This window comes from Mobula hypostoma, chromosome 19 (assembly GCF_963921235.1).
Source record: "Mobula hypostoma chromosome 19, sMobHyp1.1, whole genome shotgun sequence".
Classification (NCBI taxonomy): domain Eukaryota; kingdom Metazoa; phylum Chordata; class Chondrichthyes; order Myliobatiformes; family Myliobatidae; genus Mobula; species Mobula hypostoma.
In genome coordinates this window covers 8,240,616-8,260,851 of record NC_086115.1, presented here as the reverse complement: position 1 = coordinate 8,260,851, position 20,236 = coordinate 8,240,616, and positions in this window count along the sequence as shown.

The window sequence follows — 20,236 nt, the reverse complement described above, 5'->3', positions numbered from 1 at the left end:
AATGGATTCTGGAATTAAAATGGGAGGCCACCAGGAAAACCCGCCTGTCGTGGCAGACGGAGTGAAGGTACTCAACAAAGCAGTCAGTTCAACTGTCCGAGAGGGCAGAGGGCGAATGGGGAATGTTTGATATCTCTGGGCCTGTACTCACTGGAGTTTAAGAAATGAGAGGGGATCTCATTAAAAGTTACCACATATTGAAAGGCCTAGATATAGTGAACATGGAGAGGATGTTTCCTTTAGCGGAGGAGTCGAAGACCAGAGCGCACAGCCTCGGAATAGAAGCACATCCCTTTAGAATAGAGATGAGGACGAGTTTCTTTAGACCGAAGGTGGAGAATCTGTAGAATTCATTGCTGTGGAGGTCGAGTCATTCAGTATATTTAAAGTGGAGGTCGATAAGTTCTGAATCAGAATCAGGTTAAATATCACCGGCATGTGTCATTGAAATGTGGTGTTTTGCAACAGCAGTACATTACAATGCATCATAATAAAAACTATAAATTACAATGAGAAGGATATATAATAAAAGAAAATTAAACAAGTAGCGCACAAAGAGAGGAAAAATAGTGAGCTGGTATTCAGGGGTTCAATATCCATTCAGAAATTTGATGGCAGAGGGGAAGAAGCTGTTCCTGAAATGTTGAATGTGCGTCTTTAGGCTTCTGTACCTCCTCCTTGATGATAGCAATGAGAAGAGGGCATGTCCTGGGAGACGGGGGTCCTTAAAGATGGATGCCATCTTCACCTTTTGTAGGTGTCCAGGTTGCTGGGGAGCTGGCTGAGTTTACAACTTTCTGCAGCTTTTTCCAGTCCTGTGCTGTGGACTGTTCGCGCCAGGCAGTGATGCGTCTGTTTAGAATGCTCTCCGTGGTACAGCTGTAGAAATTTGTGAGAGTCTTTGGTGACGTCCCAATTCTGTCCAAACTCCTGATGAAACATGGCTGCTGGTGCGCTTTCTTTGTAACTGCATCAATATGCTGGGCCAAGGGTAGATCCTCAGAGATGCTGATGCCCAGGAACCTGAAACTGCTCACCCTTTCCACTGCTGATCCCTCAGTGATTAGTTAGGACATTAAAGGTTACGGGGAGAAGGCAGGAGAAAGAGGTTGGGGGGGTGGGGTGGGTAAATAAATCGGTCATGATGGAATGGTGAGCAAACCTGATGGGCTGAGTGGCCTAATTCTGCTCCTACGTTTTATGGTGCTGTGAATCTGGTGAAAGTGAGATTAAGGTAAGGAGGAAGGTGGAGTATATGAAGTGCTCTGGCACTGTCCAGCGGAGGTTCGATTTCCCAGCAGGGGTGGTGAACGTCTAGCATCGGACGGTGGGGGTGGGGGGGAGGTGGGGAACAGAAGGCAAAGTGCAACCAAAACTCGAAGAGTAGCCCCTTCAGATGCCCAAGCAGAATCAGAATCAGAATCAAGTTTATTACACAGGCATACTGTATGCCATGAAATGTATTGTTTTCTGGCAGCAGTAGAATGCAAGGCAGTTGTAGAGTTCAAAGATGTCCTGGATGGTGGGGAGGGTTATGCCCGTGGTGGAAATGGGGCTGAGTTCACGGCCCTCTTTCAATCCTGTGCATTGGGGCCTCCATATCAGAGTGATTATAACCTGTCAGACTTTGCAACCTCTCACACTCCTCAATCTCTCATTTTATTTCCCTTTCTCAAAGGAGGTTCACATTACAGCTTCAAGTTATAACACAGTCATCTCTATCTAGAATTCACACAAGCCCCTCAAGCACCGTGGAAATATCCGATTGTACCACCATCGATGCTATGTGCTCATTCTCTGAGGATAGAAAACCCTCTGAAAAGGGAGCAGGCAGCTGGCCAAGAAAACCCTCATCTCCCCATTACCTTGGCCGTGAATGGCCAGCTTGACCTGTGAATGGCCAGCTTGACCCATGAATGGCCAGCTTGACCACAAATGGCCAGCTTGACCTGTGAATGGCCAGCTTGACCCGTGAATGGCCAGCTTGACCCATGAATGGCCAGCTTGACCACAAATGGCCAGCTTGACCTGTGAATGGCCAGCTTGACCCGTGAATGGCCAGCTTGGCCATGTCTTTGAGTGAGGGCGGAAGGAGCCCCTTGAGATAATCAGAGAGGGGTTGTAACCTCTCGGAATCCTCAGTTCCCCTCAGGATGTCCCCAGCAGAAGTCCTGGTGAAGAGTCTTGGCCCGAAACTGTTTATTCCTTTCCATAGATGTCTGACCTGAACTCAGCCTGACCTGCCGAGTTCCTCCAGCAGTTTGTGTGTGTTTCTCCCCAAGGTGTGAGTGTCTCCTCACCAATTCGGGGCTGTGCTGGATTAGTGCAACAGACCTGTCTATGAATCACAGTTTGAGCTGTAGTGAGGCGGGGCAGCTGTCTCAGCGGGGTATTAAAAAAAAAGCCGCTGTCTGCACAAGCCAGTTTCAGTACGTGCAGCGTGACTCTGGATAAAACCAGCTAACCCAGACCAGGGGGGATCCTCTCTCTTGCCTGTGTGACACAGTGCAATACACACCAGAGTACCTCCGGCCAGTAGGGGGCCTCGCAGAGTCGTTTCTCTTCGAGATTCGAGATCGCTTATTGTCGTTCTTCAGTATACGAGTGTAAAGGAGAATGAAATGATTGTCACTCCAGATCCGATGCAGCATAAAGAACACAATAAGCATAAAACACACGAAAAATATAAAACAATTCTATAAAACTCGATGTACAAGTAACAGTTGAGCGTGGCCGTATATACAAGAGATATAAGGAGCACCAGGCTGGCATAGTGGTTAGCTCGTGTCATTGGGGTTTGGATTTCAGTTCCAGCGTCCTCTGTAAGAATGTTTGTAGGTTTTTCCCGTGTGTGTAGGGTGATTTCCTCTCATAGTCCACAGCCAGCTAGTAGGTTAATTGGTCCTTGTAAATAGTTCTGTGATTACGCAAGGGTTAAATAGGTGGGTTGCTAGGAGGGGCAGTGTATTGGGCTGGACGGACCTGTTCTGTGCTGTATCTCTCTATCATAAAAATAAAAAAATAGTTTATACACTGCACATAGACTGGTTGTATGTACATAAAGTGACGTAAGGTGATTGGCAGGAAATGATAAAGTGACACAGTGACTCTTTGCAAGAGGAACTCAAAGGAGAATCAGAATGCAGATCGGGTTTACCATCACAGACAGATGTTGTGAAACGTGTTGTACTGCAGCAGCAGTGCAGTGCAATACATTAAAGATGAGTTAAAGTTACAGTAAGAAATAGATATAAAAATAAATAAATAACTTGCATCTGTTCAAGGTGAACTGCTAACTAGTGTTTCTGGTGCACATCATTGTATATTATTTTACATCTGTGTTAACCCTTGTCTGTAATGGTGTTGTCACCTTACCTTGATGAATTGTGGACACAAGAGGGACTGCAGACGTTGGAAATCTAGAGCCATACGCACAGTGCTGGAAGAGCTCAGCAGGTCGGGCAGCGTCTACGGATGGGAATAAACTGTTGACGTTTCGTGCCGAGACCCTTCTTCGGGACCAGCTCCTGCTGGGCCTCCTCCAGCGCACTGTCAGTTTTGATGAATTGTGTTAACACTTGCGCAATGGTAGTATCATCTCCACGGCAGGACCACAGCACTTCCCGCAAGCCATCAGGCTGATGAACAGCTCTGGCCACTAGCCCACCCACCAGGACTACGTACACATCACCTGGACTCAGTCATGTACATAACAGTTAGATGTACATTGTCTGTTTTTATATTTATATTTACTGCGTTTCTTATGTTTAGTGTGTTTTTTTATGCTACACTGGATCTGCAGTGACTATCATTTTATTCTCCTTTATCCTTGTCTACTGAAGAAAGACAATAGACAATCTTGAATCCTGAATTTTGAATCTCGGCTCTGTGAAACACTTAGCTTCTGTCAGTAGTGCGTTATTAACTCATAACTGCAAACTGAGCGTCATTATCAGATCGGTGTACTTCTCGTTTTCAGTGCATCTGAGAGCAGTGAGTTATTAGCTCACAATGCCTGCTGTGGTTTACCTTGTGAGGCCCCACATCAATGGAAACAAATTGCACAGTGCACACACTGTGAGGAAGGCTCCACATTGAATAAACAACTGCAAGCCAACGCCAGGAATCTGCACATTGTACAAATCGTTATTTGTCAAACAAAATGGGTTCAAGCATGGAAAACTCTTAAGGTCTTTTCCTTCCAGCCCCTGAACTATTTTCTTTACCTTTTTTTTTGCTCATGAATGTGTTGTCAGTGAGGCTTTTGTTACCAGAAGGTCAGATATATCAAACTTGTTTTGCAAGTATCGTTCACTGAAAAATTCTTAAAGTACAGATTCTGAAATTAAAGTAGTGACAGCTGTCACTGACTTCATTAGAACCTGTGTAGATGAGTGTGTGCCAACAAGAACTTACTGTGCATTCCCAAATCTAAAGCCATGGATGAACCAGGAGCTTCGTAGACTGCTGAGGGCTAGATCTGTGGTATTCTAGTCTGGCGACCCAGGTCTGTACAAGAGAACCAGGACAGGCCTGCAGAGCGCTATTTCAAGAGCTAAGGAACAATTCCAAGTGAGATTAAGGTGAAATTGGATGCGTGTCAACTCTGGCAGGGTTTGCAGGCCTTTACTCCATTCAAAGTGAAACCTAACACCATGAAAGGCAGTGATGCTTCATTCCCAGACGAATTCAACGCCTTTTCTGCATGATTTGAAAGGGAGAATAAAACCACAGCTATGAGGACCCCTGTTGTACCCAGTGACCCTGTGATCTCTGTCTCAGAGGACGACATCAGGCTGTCTTTCAAGGTGACAGGCCCCAATGGAGTGCCATGTGTAAGACTCTGAAAACCTGTGCCAACCAGCTGACTGCGGTGTTCAAAGATATTTTCAATCTCTCATTGCTACAGTCAGAAGTTCCCACCTGCTTCCAGTGAGCAACAATTATACCAGTGCCAAAGAAGAGCACGGTGAGCTGCCTTAATGACTATCATCCAGTAGCACCCACATCTATGGTGATGAAATGCTTTGAGAGGTTGGTTAGGGCTAGAATCAACTCCTGCCTCAGCAAAGACTGGACCCACAAAAGATCTGCAGCAGACACAGTCTCATTGGCTCTTCATACAGCTTTGGATCACCCGCACCACACAAATACCCATGTCAGGATGCTGTTTGCAGACTATAGTTCAGTGTTTAACAGATCATTTCCTAGAGTTCAGATTGAGAAGTTCCAGAACCTGGGACCCTGGACCTCCTTCTGCAACTGGATCCTGGACTTCCTAACTGGAAGACTACAATCTGTGTGGATTGGAAAAAAACACCTCCACCTCACTGACAATCAACACAGGCGCACTTCAGGTATGTGTGCTTAGCCCACTGCTCTATACCCATGACTGTGTGGCTAAGCATAGCTCATATGCTATCTATAAAGTTGCTGATGATAAAATCATTGTTGGCAGAATTTCAGATGGAGACGAGAGGACGTACGAGAGCAAGAAATACCAGCTAGCTAAGTGGTGTCACAGCAACTACCTGGCCCTCCACATCAGGAAGACCAAAGAGCTGATTGTGGACTTCAGAAAGGGTAAGACAAGGGAACACACACCAATCCTCACAGAGGGATCAGAAGAGGAGAGAGTGGGCAATTTCATGTTCCTGGCTGTCAAGACCTCTGAGGATCTTACCTGGTCCCAACATAATTGATGCAGCTACAAAGAAGGCACAACAGTGGCTATATTTCATTAGAAGTTGGAAGAGGTTTTGTATGTCTCCAAAGACAGTTGCAGTTTGTTACAGATACACCATGGAGAGCATCCTAACTGGCTGCACCACCATCTGTCTGGTAGGTGTGGGTGGGGGGGGGGGTGCTACTGCACGGGATCAAAACTTAGTCATCTCTATCATGGGAATGAGCCTTTGTAGTATCCAGGACATCTTCAAGGACTGGCGCCTCAGAAAGATGGCATCCAACATTTAGACCCCCCCCCCCAGTCAAGCAGGACATGCCTTGTTTTCACTGCCACCATCAGGTAGGAGGTACAGAAGCCTGAAGACACACACACACTCAGCGATTCAGGAACAGCTTCTTCCCCTCTGCCATCCGATTTCTGAATGGACATTGAACTCATGAACACTACATCACTTACTTTTTAATTGTGACAGCACTCCTTATTTAATTTGATTATTTAATATATATACTGACTGTAATTCACATTTTTGCTATTATTATGTATTTTATTGTACTGCTGCGGCAGAGTTAATGAATTTCACGACATATGCCAGCGATATTAAACCTGATTCTGAAAATTCTAGAGCAACACACACACAAAATGCTGAGGATCACAGGTCAGGCAGCATCTATGAAAAGGAATAAACAGTCAACATTTCAGGCTGAGATCTGACTGTTCATTCCCCTCCGCAGATGCTGCCTAATCTGCTGAGTTCTTCCATCATTTTGTGCACGTTGCTCAAATTTTCCCAGCATCTGCAGAGTGTCTTGTGTCTAGAAAATGCTGGAAACATTCAGAATCCGGTGGAAGCAGGAGATTTTTCTTATTCCCACTTATGGCAAAGGATCTCAAACCTGAAACATTAACTGTTTGTCTTTCCCCAGACGTTAGTGCAAGAGGTGCCCCACACTGTTCTGCTGCTAAGATAGGGTTAGGGTTGCACAGGTCAGTTCAAGAACTTTTTCTTTTCACTAGACTTGTACTGGCCATCCGATTTCTGAATGGACAATGAATCGACCCATAAACACTACCTCAGGATTTTTGCTCCTTTTTTGCCCCATTTAATTTAATTTAGTGTATTTTATGTCGCGTCTACGCACTCACTCACCACTTTAATAGGTACACCTATTTGCTTGTGAAAGCAAATATCAAATTAGCCAATCACGTGGCAGCAACTCAATGCATAAAGGCATGCAGACATGGCCAAGAGGTTCAGTTGTTGCTCAGACCAAACATCAGAATGGGGAAGAAATGTGATCTAAGTGACTTTGACCATGGAATGACTGTTGGTACCAGACGGGCTGGTGTGAATATCTCAGGAACTGCTGATCTCCTTGGATTTCTCTCCTGGGAGGAGAATGGCCAGACTGGTCCAAGCTGAGGGGAAGGTGACAGTAAATCAAATAACCACGCGTTACCACAGTGGTGGGCAGAGCGTCTCTGAATGCACAACACATTGAACCTTGAAGTGGATGGGTACAGCAGCAGAAGATCACAGATATGCAGAAATACACAGTGGTCACTTTTCTGTGTTTCCGCTGCGCCTAATAAAGCGACCACTGAGACCGTATCTCATTTGAATTAAGAGTTTGGGTGTGTTTTGCACTGTATTGTTGCTGCAAAACAACGATCATGACATCAGTGATAATAAACCTGATTCTGATTGGTCAGAAGTCACATGTAGAGCCAGATGAGGCAAGGAAGGACAGAGCCTTGGTGGATTTTACCGCAATGCATTTGGTCATGCCGAACATCATTGATAGTAGCTGAATTCACTACATTTAGGTCCCACAGATGCCATGCTTGAGTTCAGACTCCTTTGAATACCACGTTCTCCCATTACCTGGCTGCATACACCTGTGGGAATTATTGCACTGGGTGGAGAAGGAACCAAAGATAATGTTAAAACTTGTTCTTAATCAAGAAATGGTGATTAACTGTGATGTGCAATTAAAGGATAATTGATTAGTACCTGTATAAATGTTATACCGTATATAGGCAGCTGAACGTATTTACTGTAACCATGGAAATGCAAGTTAATCGCCCACATTAGAAATGTAGCTGTGAGGGGTTCAATGAATATTAATGAAACCTCAGGCAAACAAATGTAAACAGGAGTCGCAAGTCGGACGAGCTTGAATGACATGGTGGATCCATTTGGGGAAAAATTAACATCCGGGCTTCAGCAGTCAGCACTGTTCATGTTGCAAGTATCTCTAAGCACGGACGCATGGTTTACTGAATGAACAGATACCATGTCACAACTTGGGAGCTGGGGGCCCTTGTGTATACCAAGGATTCCTGTTAATTGGGACACATTGGGACCAGTATATTTTGGTCCAATTAAGCAGTGCCCCAATTAGCCAAAGTTAAAAAGCATCAACAAAAGACAAACAGGCCCTTCAGGCCAACTGATCCGAGTTAGTAGCTGGACTGTCACTCTGTCTGCTGACTTTACCACTTGCCCTCCTACTCTTGTGACAGCATGGTCATCCTGCCATTTCCTGCCCCCATTCCCCCTACCGCCGTCCTGCTTTGGACTGAGACCCTTCATCAGGACTGGAAAGGAGAGGAAGGATATCGAAGCCATGACACAAAGGTGGTGGGCGGGGCAGTGGTGGAAGAGTACAATTCGGCAGATGATTTCTTTCCACCCACAGATACTGCTTGACCCACTGCATTCCTCCAGCAGACTGTTCTTGGCTCCGGATTCCAGCATTTGCAGTCTCTTGTCAACTATTCTGTGCTGCTGGTTATTGGGACTTGGATGTGGATGCTTTTCCAGTTGATCTCGATCACCCAGGGCATATATTTGCCAAGATCCTATTACTTTTCTCTCATTCCTAACAGTTGCTGTGTGTTGTAACATGTGGGACTGATCCTCGCCCAGGGACTAATACCAGAGAGTGTCTGAACATGAAATAGCATCAGAATGGGCTTATTATTGTCACATGCACCGAGGTGCAGCGAAACGCCTGTCCAGCATATAGATCAGATCATTACAAAGTGCACCGAGCTAGAACACGGTAAAACCATAGCAATGCAGAATAACAGATACAAAATGCTGGAGGGACTCAGCAGATCGGGCAGCATCTAAGGAGAGGAATAACGAGTCGACGTTTCGGGCTAACAACCTTCATCAGGGCTGGAAGCCAGAAGAGTTCCATTCCAGTCCTGATGAAGGGTTTATTCTCTTGCGGGCTGCCCCCACCCCCCCAGCACACCCTCTCACTGTGTTGACTGTGGATGCAAAACGTCGCATTTTGTTCTATGCCTCGGTGTACGTGTGACAGGTAAAGCTGATGTTTCTCTCTGTTCCAGTGGTTGGGTCAGATAAGATCTCAATGGGAAGTAACTGCCAGGGTCCAGACAGGTGGTTCTGGGTACCGGGAAGTTAGAGTCAAAGTGACTACACTCCGACAGGTTTGACCGTGGATCAGTTGATTGTAAATTTATGATCAAAGTTCTTTAGCAATTAATCCAAATAAGAGATATCTACTCAGCCAGTGCAACAAGTTCAAAGTGCAAAGTATCAAGTGAATTTATGAGCTAAGTACCTGAGTATCTAACCTGAGATTCATTTTCATGCGGGCATTTACAGGAAAGTAAAGAAATACAATAGAATTTATAGAGTCATAGAAAAGTACAGTAAAGAAACAGGCCCTCTGGCCCATCTAGTCCATGCCAAGCCATTAAAACTACCATGTCCCAATGATCTGGACCCGAACCATAGCATTCCATATCCTCCTCATCCATGTATTTATCCAGACTATTCTTAAACGTTGAAATCGAGCTCACATGCACCACTTGCGTTGGCAGCTTGGCACCACACTCTCATGACCCTCTGAGTGAAGATGTTTCCCCTCATTTGCCCCTTAAACTTTTCACCTTACACCCTTAACCCATGACCTCTGATTGTAGTCCCACCAAACCTCAGTGCAAAAATCTTGCTTGCATTTACCCTATCTATACTCTCATAATTTTGTACACCTCTATCAAATCTCCCCTCCATCTTCTATGTTCCAAGGAGTAAAGCCCTAACCTATTCAAAATGTCATAACTCAGATCCTCAAGTTTGGCAATATCCTTGTAAGTTTTCTCTGCACTCTTTTAATCTTATTTACATCTTTCCTGTAGATAGGTGACCAAAACTGCACACAATACTTCAGATTAGCCCTTACCAACATCTTATACAACTTCAACGTAACATCCCATCTCTTGTATTCAATACTTTGAGTTATGAAGGCCAATGTGCCAAAAATTCTCTTTATAGCCCTAACTACATGTGATGCCATTTTCAATGAATTATGTTCCTGTATTCCCAGATCCCCTTGATCTACCACACCCCTCAGTGCTCTGCCATTCACTGTGTAAGACCTACCAAAGTGCAAAACCTTGCACTTGTCTGCATTAAATTCCAGCTGCCATCTTTCAACCCATTTTTCCAGCTGGTCCAGATCCCGCTGCAACTCTGACAGTCTTCCTTGCTGTTCACTACACCCCCAACTTTGGTGTCATTGCAAATCTGCTGCTTCAGTTAATCATATTATCATCCAGAACATTGATATAGATGACAAACAACAATGGACCCAGCACCGATCCCTGCAACAATGCACTAGTTACAGGCCTTCAGTCAGAGAGGCAGCCATCTACTATCGACAAAGATAATGTCTGATCCAATTTACTATCTCATCCTGAACGCCGAGAAACTGAACCTTCTAGACAACTTCCCATGTGGGACCTTGTCAAATGCCTTGCTAAAGTCCATATAGACACCATCCACTGCCTTGTCTTCGTCAACCTTCTTTGTAACTTGCTTGAAAAACTCTATAAGATTGGTTAGACATGACCTACCATGCACAAAGCCAAGATGACTTATCCTAATCAATTCCTGTCTATCCAAATACTCATATATCCTGTCCCTTGGACTACCTTCTCAGAACTTTCCCACAACTGATGTCAGACTCACTAGCCTATAATTTCCTGGTTTATTTTTAGAATCTTTCTTAAACAACTGAACAATATTAGCTATCCTCCAATCCTCCAGTACCTCACCTGTTGCTTAGAATGATTTAAATACTTCTGCAAGAGCCCCAGCAATTTCTGTACTTGCCTCCCACATTGTCCGAGGAAGTCCTTGCCAGGCCCTGGGAATTTATCCACCCTAATTTGCGTCTTGACAGCAAACACCTCAGCTTCTGTAATCTGTATAGGATCCATGACCTTCCTCATTTCTATAGACTCTGTGCCCATCTCCTGAGTGAATACAGATGCAAAAAGGTCTTTTGGCTCCATGAATAGATTACAATTCTGGTCTTCCAGAGGACCAATTTTGACCCTTGCGATCCTTTTGCTCTTAACGTATCTGTAGAATCCCTTAGGATTCTCCTTCACCTTGTCTGCTAGGGCAACCTCATGTCTTCTTTTAGCCCTCCTGATTTCTTTATTATGTGCTCGCTTGCATTTCTTATGCACCATAACTACCTCATTTACTCCTACCTGCCTATACCTGCTATCCACCTCCTTTATTTTCTTAACCAGGGCCTCAAAATTTCTTGAAAACCAAAGTTCTCTAAACCTATTATCTTTACCTTTTATTGTGACAGGCCCATACAAGTTGTGTGCACTCAAAATTTCACCTTTGAAGGCTTCCCACTTACTAAGTACATCTTTGCCAGAAAACAGCTGTCCCAATCCACACTTGCCAGATCTTTCCTGATGCAATCAAAATCGGCCTTTCTCCAATTTAGAATCTCAACCCTTAACCAGACGTATCTTTTTCTATATTTACTTTGAAACTAATAGCATTATGCTCACTAGGTGCAAAGTGTTCCCCTAGACAATCTTCTGTCTCATTCCCTAATAGCAGATCAAGTATCACACACCCTCTCATTGGGAATTCTGTGTACTGATTACGGAAACTTTCCTGAACATATTTGACAAACTCTATCCTATCTAGTCCTTTGACAGTATGGGAGTCCTAGTCAATACGTGGAAGGTTAAAATCGCCTACAATAATAACCTTATGTTTCTTGCAACAGTCTGCAATGTCCTCTGTCCAATGTCCAATATTTGTTCCTCTGAATCTTGTGGACTGTTGGGTGGTCTATAATATACCCCCATTAATGTGGTTGAACCACTCTTGTTCCTCAGTTCCACCCGTAAAGCCTCACTAAATGAGTTCTTTAGTCTGTCCCAGCTGATCACTGCCGTGACATTTTCTCTGACTAGTAATGCACCCCCCCCCCCAATCCGTCCTGTTCTGTCGTGTCTAAAACAACAGAACACCAGATGATTGAGCTGTCAGTCCTGATCCTCCTGCAACCAAGTCTCACTAGTGGCTACAACATCATAATTCCAGGTGTTGACCCATGTCCAGAGCCCATCTGTCTTTCTTACTATATTTCTTGCATTGAAATATATGTAGCTCAGGATGTTAGTCACACCATGCTCAACCTGTTGATTCCTGACTTTGAGGTCTTAACAACATTTGTCTCCACAACCCCTCCACTATCCCCCGAGACTGTAGTTCAAATCACCCTCGCCACCCCTGTGAAACACTAGCTAGGATGTTTAGTCCCTTTCCAATTCAGGTGCCAACTGTCTCTTCTGTACAGGTCCCACCTTTCCTGGAAGAGAGCCCATGATCCTGAAGTCTAATGGCCTTTATCCTACACCAACTGCTTCGCCATGTATTAAACTGTATAATCTTCCTACTTCTGGCCTCACTAGCACGTGGCATGGGTAGCAATCCTGAGATCACAAACCTGAAGGTCCTGTGCTTTAACATAGCACTATCTCCCTGAACTCACTTTGCAGAACCTCCTCAATCTTCCTACCCATGTCATTGGACCAGATCGCTGGCTGCTCAGCCTACCACTTAAGGCTGCTGGGGTCTTGATCCAAGATGTTCCAAACCCCGGCACCCGGGAGGCGACGTGTCATCCAGGTGATGTTGCTTTCTTGTTGCTGTCATCGGGCGGGAGGTACAGGAGCCTTAGTCCCTACATGGCCAGGTTCAGGAACAATACCTACACGATTACCCTGCCACCATCAATGTGGATGACTTGTTCTCATCCACAGAACCTCCTTTCTGTTCCCCTGACTAACGAGTCCCCTATCACCCACAGCTCGCCTCTTCTCTCCCCTTCCCTTCCCTAATGGCAGAGACCTGACTACTGTAGCTTTCCTCTGCCAGGTCTTTCCCCCACCCCCAACGGTACACCTGTTATATACCTGCATACCTGCATGCCTGTATGAAAACTTTACATAAGGCCAACAATAATTTTTAAAAATCTAAATAAATGATACTGAGAACATGAGTTGTAAGGTCTGTGAAAGTGAGTCCATAGGTTGTGGAATCGGTTCAGCCCTGAGGTAAGTGAAGTCATCCACGCTGGCGGTGGCAGGGTAATCGTGTAGGTATTGTTCCTGAACCTGGCCGTGTAGGGACTAAGGCTCCTGTACCTCCTGCCCGATGACAACAACAAGAAAGCAACATCACCTGGATGACATTACTTGACCAGCTTCAAAGTATCGTTAGTTTTTAAAGCTCAAAGTTCATAGATGTCACCATGTACAACCTTGGGATTCGTTGTCTTGTGGGCATACCCAATCGATCCAGGAAACACAATAAAATCAATGAAAGACCACACCCAACAGGACGGGCAGACAACCAGTGTGCAAAAGAAAAGAAAAGAAAAAAAAACAAGAAGAAGAAATAAATAAGTGATAGATATCAAGAAGGTGAGATGAAGAGTCCTTAGAAAGTGAGTCTATAGATTGTGGAACAGTTCAATGGTGGGGCGAGTGAAGTTATCCCCACTGGTTCAGGAGCCTGAGTCACGAGGTAGTAACCGTTCCTGAACCTGGTGGTGTGACTCCTGAGGTTCCTGTACCTCCTTCCTGGTGAAGAGAGCACGTCCTGAGTGGTGGGGGTCCCTGATGATGGATGCTGCTTCTTGCGGATCTGCTCAATGGTGGGAGGATGTGATGAGATGGGGCGTATCCATCAGTTTTTGTGGCTTTTCTGCTCTTGGGTGCTGATGTTTCCATACCGGAATACTTTCCAACTTGCATCTATAGAAGTTTGTCAGTTTTAAATGACATGCTGAATCTACAGAAACTTCTAAGAAAACAGAGGTGCTGCCTTGCCTCCTCACAAGGCCCTAGAGTCCTGTGGTAATTTAAGTGACTGCTTACACAGACAGTGGATGAGCAAAAGGAGAATGCACTGATCATGTTTTGACTAGGGACTGAGTGAAAAAAAGCATACAAAGAGATTCCTGCCACTCAACCATTCAAAGCTACACCATTCATCTTTGAAATTATTCTCTGTGACCATTACCAGCAAAAGCACGGCAGCAAAAGATGTCGGCCCCTGAAGGCATTAAAAATTCTCATTGAACAAATAATTAGATTATAGGGTTTGGATTCTTGCTGACTCAAGCATATTTTTAACAAAAGTTTTAAATGAATTTTTAATAGTTTACATTCAACAACAAATCTTATTTATAGAAAAATAAACCTTGGCCTCAACATTAATTCATAGAACAGTGCTGCTGGTTTGAAAATATATTGAACCAGGAGTGTTTAGTAATTGTGGCCATTTTTGGGTCAATTCAGGGACAGTCAGGAAATTTGACTAGGCACATCCTGGCATGGGATGTTCCTGGGATCCCACTCTGATTTCTGTATCAGGGATGCACAGGAAGAAACTATTGGTCTCATTTAAGGCAGAGATTCTTGATTAATCAGGGCACAAAGTGATACTAGGAGAAGGCAGGAGACTGGGGCTGAGAGGGAAATGGATCAGCCATGATGAAATGGTGGAGCAGACTCAATGCGCCAAATGGCCTGATTCTGCTCCCATATCCTATGGCCTTCAGAACATAGAACACAACAGCACAGGAACGGGTCCTTTGACCCACTGTGTTGTACTGAACTAATTAAATTAGTAAACAAATGCTTAACTAATCTCTTCTGCCTACACAATGCCCATATCCCATCATTCCCTGCATACTCATGTACCGATCGAAGAGCCTCTTGAATGCCTCCATCACCAGACATGGCAGCACCTGCCGCTCTCTCTGTAAAAAACTACATGCTCCACACATCTCCTTTGAACATATCCCTTCTCGCCTTATTGCACACCCTCTGGGTATTAGACTTTTCAATCCTGAGTAAAAGATATCAGCTACCTACCCTATCTATGCCGCTCATAATCTTATTGAGGGGAGGAGAAGATGGCGGTGTGACGCAGTGCGTACGGCCGCTCCGGAATGATATTGTATTTGTACGTAGGATGCCGTGCACAATCTTGATTTGATGGAGACAGATGTGAGATGGAGGAACATCTGGAGAAACTTCTGAATGCCCGCTTTGCTGCCGCGGCTACTGTGCGATCAAGAATCTCCGGAGAGGAAGGTCCCAAATCCTCGGCTTTGCCTATTGCCTGTTGCCGGGGCCGGGGTCGAAGCGCTCGGCAGAGATGGTGCTCGGTGCTCGGTGTCGGAGGGCTGGTCGGAGGCTTGAAGTTTTCGGACGGACTCAAGAGTCGGCTGTGGTCGGGTGCTTCCAGGGTGCTGCATTGGCAAGTTTGCGGCGCTGGAGGTTCATAGCAGGGAGAGTTTTCTTTCTTCTACCATCTGTGTGAGATGATGGGATTTTTGAGAGACTTTGAGACTTTTTTCTACCGTGCCCATGGTCTGCTCTTTATCAAATTACGGTATTGCTTTGCACTGTTGTAACTATATGTTATAATTATGTGGTTCTTGTCAGTTTTTCAGTCTTGGTCTGTCCTGTGTTTCTGTGATATCACACTGGAGGAACATTGTATCATTTCTTAATGCGTGCATTTCTAAATGACAATAAAAGAGGACTGCGTGTCCTCATAATCTAAAATCTCTATCAAATCTCCCCTCAGCCTCTGCTGCTCCAGAGAAAACAACCCAAGTGAAGCTGTGTGTGCTTTTGGAGCATTGTGAGAGAACGTGGCTCATATTGTCCTGGGGGTGGCTATAAGAGGACACACAGAGGCAAGAGGGCCTCACCCTGGCCATGCAGATATCAGAGGCCTGCACATGAAAAAACTTACTCAAACCCTTGGACCAAGCTCCGTCCCACCACTAAACTTCCCTTTGAGTGTGCAAGAGGTCCACGGTGCTGGGGCTCTGTGGCTGGAGAAATCCAACCGATTTCCATTCCTTTGCCCCTTGTGATTCCAAAGTCTCGGTTGCCTAGAGCTGGAGGCCAAAGGAAGAGAAGAGCAATGATTGGAAGACAGTTTTCTTTTTTAAATGTCGTCTTGCTTTGCACTTATCCTGACGACCTCACCTTTACAGAAGCTCCACAGAGTAAATGGTTGTGTGTTGCAGAGACCATCAATGTACACCTGTCTCCCGGGAGACAGCAATCTTAATGAAAACGGTTGGACAGATCACTCGGGGGGAGGCAAAGTGCTAAGGTGTCAAGACTTTCTCCTTCTTTAATTGAAAAAGCAAATAAAAGGTTGCAGACACAAAATGCTGGGTGGATTGTGTCTTTCCCAGCCACAGAAGATTTCAAGGAAGAAATATTTTTAAAGCATCTTCAGAATCAGAATCAATATCATTGACACAAGCAATGAAATTTGTTGTTTTGTCGCAGTAGTACAGTGAAATATGTAACAAAAATTGCACATAAATAAACAAACAAATAAATAAATAGATACATAAATAATTAAGATAGACTTGGGTGGTGGGGTGGAGACACGTCTCTAGCAGGTGTAAAGCACTCCTTCCCTCCACTAGCCTGCAGGTCACCCCGGGCAAGGTGTAGCACCTACTTAGCCTCCCGATCAGGGTCATATGGAGCCATGGGAGCAGGTGGTGGATGGTCAGATGAGAAGCCGGTGCACATCACAAGTCCTGGTTAAGTGACCACTGACGCCAGGCAGACAATCTATGAAAGGTATTGATAATGGCTGGGGTCACCCGTCCTGTAAAGACACTGCCCAGAAGAAGGCAATGGCGGAATACTTCTGTAGAAAAATTTGCCTAGAACAGTCATGGAAGGATCATGATCGCCAAGTCATATGACACGGCATGTAACGATGATGTCATACGACACAGCAGTGTGACATGGCATGCAATGATGAGATAGATAATAAACAAACAAACAAGCAAATAAGTTTTCCTTCCACATGCCAAAGCTGCACCAGTCAGGGCTAGTAAGTTGTGCACGTGCTATGTTTGTGTCGGAGGTGTGACAACTCTTGCGGGCTTCTTGGACTGTGTTGGTGGTTGACCCAAACATTGCATTTCACTGTATGTTTCGATGTACAAGTGACAAATAAAACTCATCTTTCTCGAGCAACGCACATAAAATACTGGAGGAGCTCAGCAAATCAGGCATCATCTACGGAAAGGATTAAACAGTTGACTTTTCAGGCCAAAATCCTTTTTCAGGACTGGAAAGGAGAGGGGAAGACGTCGGAGTAAAAAGGTGGGTGAAGGGAAGGAGACTAGCTGGAAGGTGATGGGTGAAGCCAGGTGGGTGGGAAAAGTCAAGGGCCGGAGAGGAAGGAATCTGATAGGAGAGGAGAGTGAATAATAGGAGAAAGGGAAGGAGGAGGTGACCCAGGGGAAGTAATGGGCACGTGAGAAGACATGGAAAGGGGCCAGAGTGGAGAATAGAAGATGGGAGGAGGAGGGATTTTTTTTACCAGAAGGAGAAATCAATACTCATGTCATTAAGTTGGAGGCTATCCAGATGGAATATAAGGTGTTGCTCCTCCACCCTGAGGGTGGTTTCATCTTGGCACCAGAGGAGGCCATGGAGCAACATGTCAGAAGGGGAATGGGAATCAGAATTAAAATGTTTAGCCACTGGGAAGTAATGCTTTTGGCGGATGGAGCAGAGGCGCTCTACGAAGTGGTCCCCTGATTTACAACGTGTCTCACCAGTGTAGGTGAATCCACCTCGGGAGCACCGGACACAGCAGACGACCCCAGCAGATTCACGGGGGACATGGTGCCTCACTTGGAAGGATGGTTTGGGGCCCCGAATGGAGGTGAGGGAGGAGGTGAACAGGCAGCTGTAGCAGGGGTAACTGCCGGGAGGGAGATTAGTGGGGAGGGGCGCGTGGACAAGGGAATCATGGGAGCAGTGTTTGCTGTGGAAAGCGGAGGGGGGGAGTCAGATACGTTGGGTGGGAGGGATCCCTTTGGTGATGGTAGAAAATGGCTAATCTTTCTTTCATCTTTATCTGTTCAAGCGTCTTTTAAGTGTTGTTATTGTACCTGCCTCAACCTGGGAAAAGAAATCCCAATCCTCCACTTTTTCTTTTTAACTCTCTGTATGGACCAGGATTGGAATGGTCATCCTGGGCTCTTCCTTTACCCCTGTCACTGCCTTCCTTTCTCAGCTTTTCTTGGAGGGCCACACCAGGTCAACATTCCTCTCTCCGTTCCTGTTTTTATTTTAACCAGTTTGGGGGATTCGGGTGGCTGTGAGTTTTAACGGCAGTGGGGTTATCATTGTCCCCTGGGCTGAGACTCAGTGAAAAACTTTGCATGCTGCCCATTTGGAAACGTAAGTACTCTGAGGTAGTACAAGGGAAAACAAGAACAGACTGCAGAGCATAGTAACAGTTACAGAGAAGTACGGTGCAGGCAGATGATAAGGTGCAAGAACATAGAGTCCATCTTTATTTATGAGTGTCCATTCACGATTCCTGAAACAGTTTCCATTCACGATTCCTGTAACAGTGTCCATTCACGATTCCTATAACAGTGTCCATTCACGATTCCTGTAACAGTGTCCATTCACGATTCCTGAAACAGTGTCCATTCACGATTCCTGTAACAGTGTCCATTCACGATTCCTATAACAGTGTCCATTCACGATTCCTGTAACAGTTTCCATTCACGATTCCTGTAACAGTTTCCATTCACGATTCCTGTAATAGTGTCCATTCACGATTCCTGTAACAGTTTCCATTCACGATTCCTGTAATAGTGTCCATTCACGATTCCTGTAACAGTTTCCATTCATGATTCCTATAACAGTGGGGTAGAAGCTCTCCTTTGCCCTAGCGGTGCCCGTTTTCAGGCCTTTGTATCTTCAGGCAGATGGAAGGAGGGAGAAGAGAGAATAACAAGGAGAGCTTGTAGAGTCAAACAGCTCTATATATTAATTATATTTGGGCCTTTGATTATATTAGCAGCTTTCTGAAGGCAGCTCTAAATGCCTTTGAGAAGGTGGTGGAAAGTGTACTACTTTATGTCCAATCAGTCCATGCTTTTAGCCTGTGTAAGCTAATCTTATGTTTGTAGAACCACACTCAACAGTTACTTGTACATTTCTTTTATAGGATTGCTTTTACATCCATAATTATTGTGTTTTTGTTATGCTTGTTGTGCTTTTTCTCATGCTGCACTGGATCCAGAGTAACAAAGATTTTGTTCCCCTTTACACTCGTGTTCTGAGGACCATAAGCAATCCCGAGTCTTGAAGCTATTCCCACAGTGCTGTTGAATTGGGAATGCTTCCTGGATTTCGGTCCAGCGATATGTTTCCAAGTCAGGGTGGTGGTCGATCTGCAGGGGAACCGACAGGTGGTGGTGACAGTGAGCGTCCTGGCCATGTCCCTTCTCTGTGGTAAAGGACACAGATTGGGAAAGGTGTGTCGGAATAGCCGGGATGAGGAACGGCCAGTACATTTTGCAGACGCTGCACACTGTGGCTTACTCAATGTTCAAAGTTCAAAATAAACTTATTACCAACATCACCATATAATACTTGTTTCCTTGTAGGCGTTTACAGGAAATAAAGAAGTACAACAGAATTTATGAAAAGCTATCAATAGCAAAGGTTGATAAACAGCCAATGTACAAAAGAAGACAAATTGTGCAAACAATAAAATAAATAAATAGTTTTGAGTTGTAGAGCCCCTGCGAGTGAGTCTGTAGGTTGTGCAAACTGTCCTGCACTGCAGTGAGTGAGGTTAACCACACCAGTTCAGGAGTTACCCTCTCTGGTTTACCTGTCCTGATAGTTGCAGAGTAATAACTGTTCCTGAGCCTGGTGGGTGTGGGACTACCTGATAGTAGTGAGAAGAGAGCATGACCTGGATGGTGGGGGTCTTTGATGATGGATGCTGCTTTCTTGTAGATGTTCTCAATAATGGGGAGGGCATTGCCTGTGATGGACTGGGCTGAATTCACCACTTTTGCAGACTTTTCCGTTCCTGGGCATTGGTGTTTTCAAGCCAGGCGTGGTGGAATCAGTCAAGATACTCTCCTGTTCGTCACGTTGACCACCAGCAGAGAGAGTGAATGCTGAGGATGGTGGGAGGGGAGCCAGTCAGGCCGGTCCCTTTGTCTGGGCAGTTTCAAGCCTCTTGCATTGTTGAAGCAGGCAACTCTACCCGCAAGGTAATGTTGCATTTCTATAAGACTCTGGTCCCTGAAGTAATGTTACCGCTGCAAAATAAAAACTCTGTTTAGACCACACTTAGAGTATCGT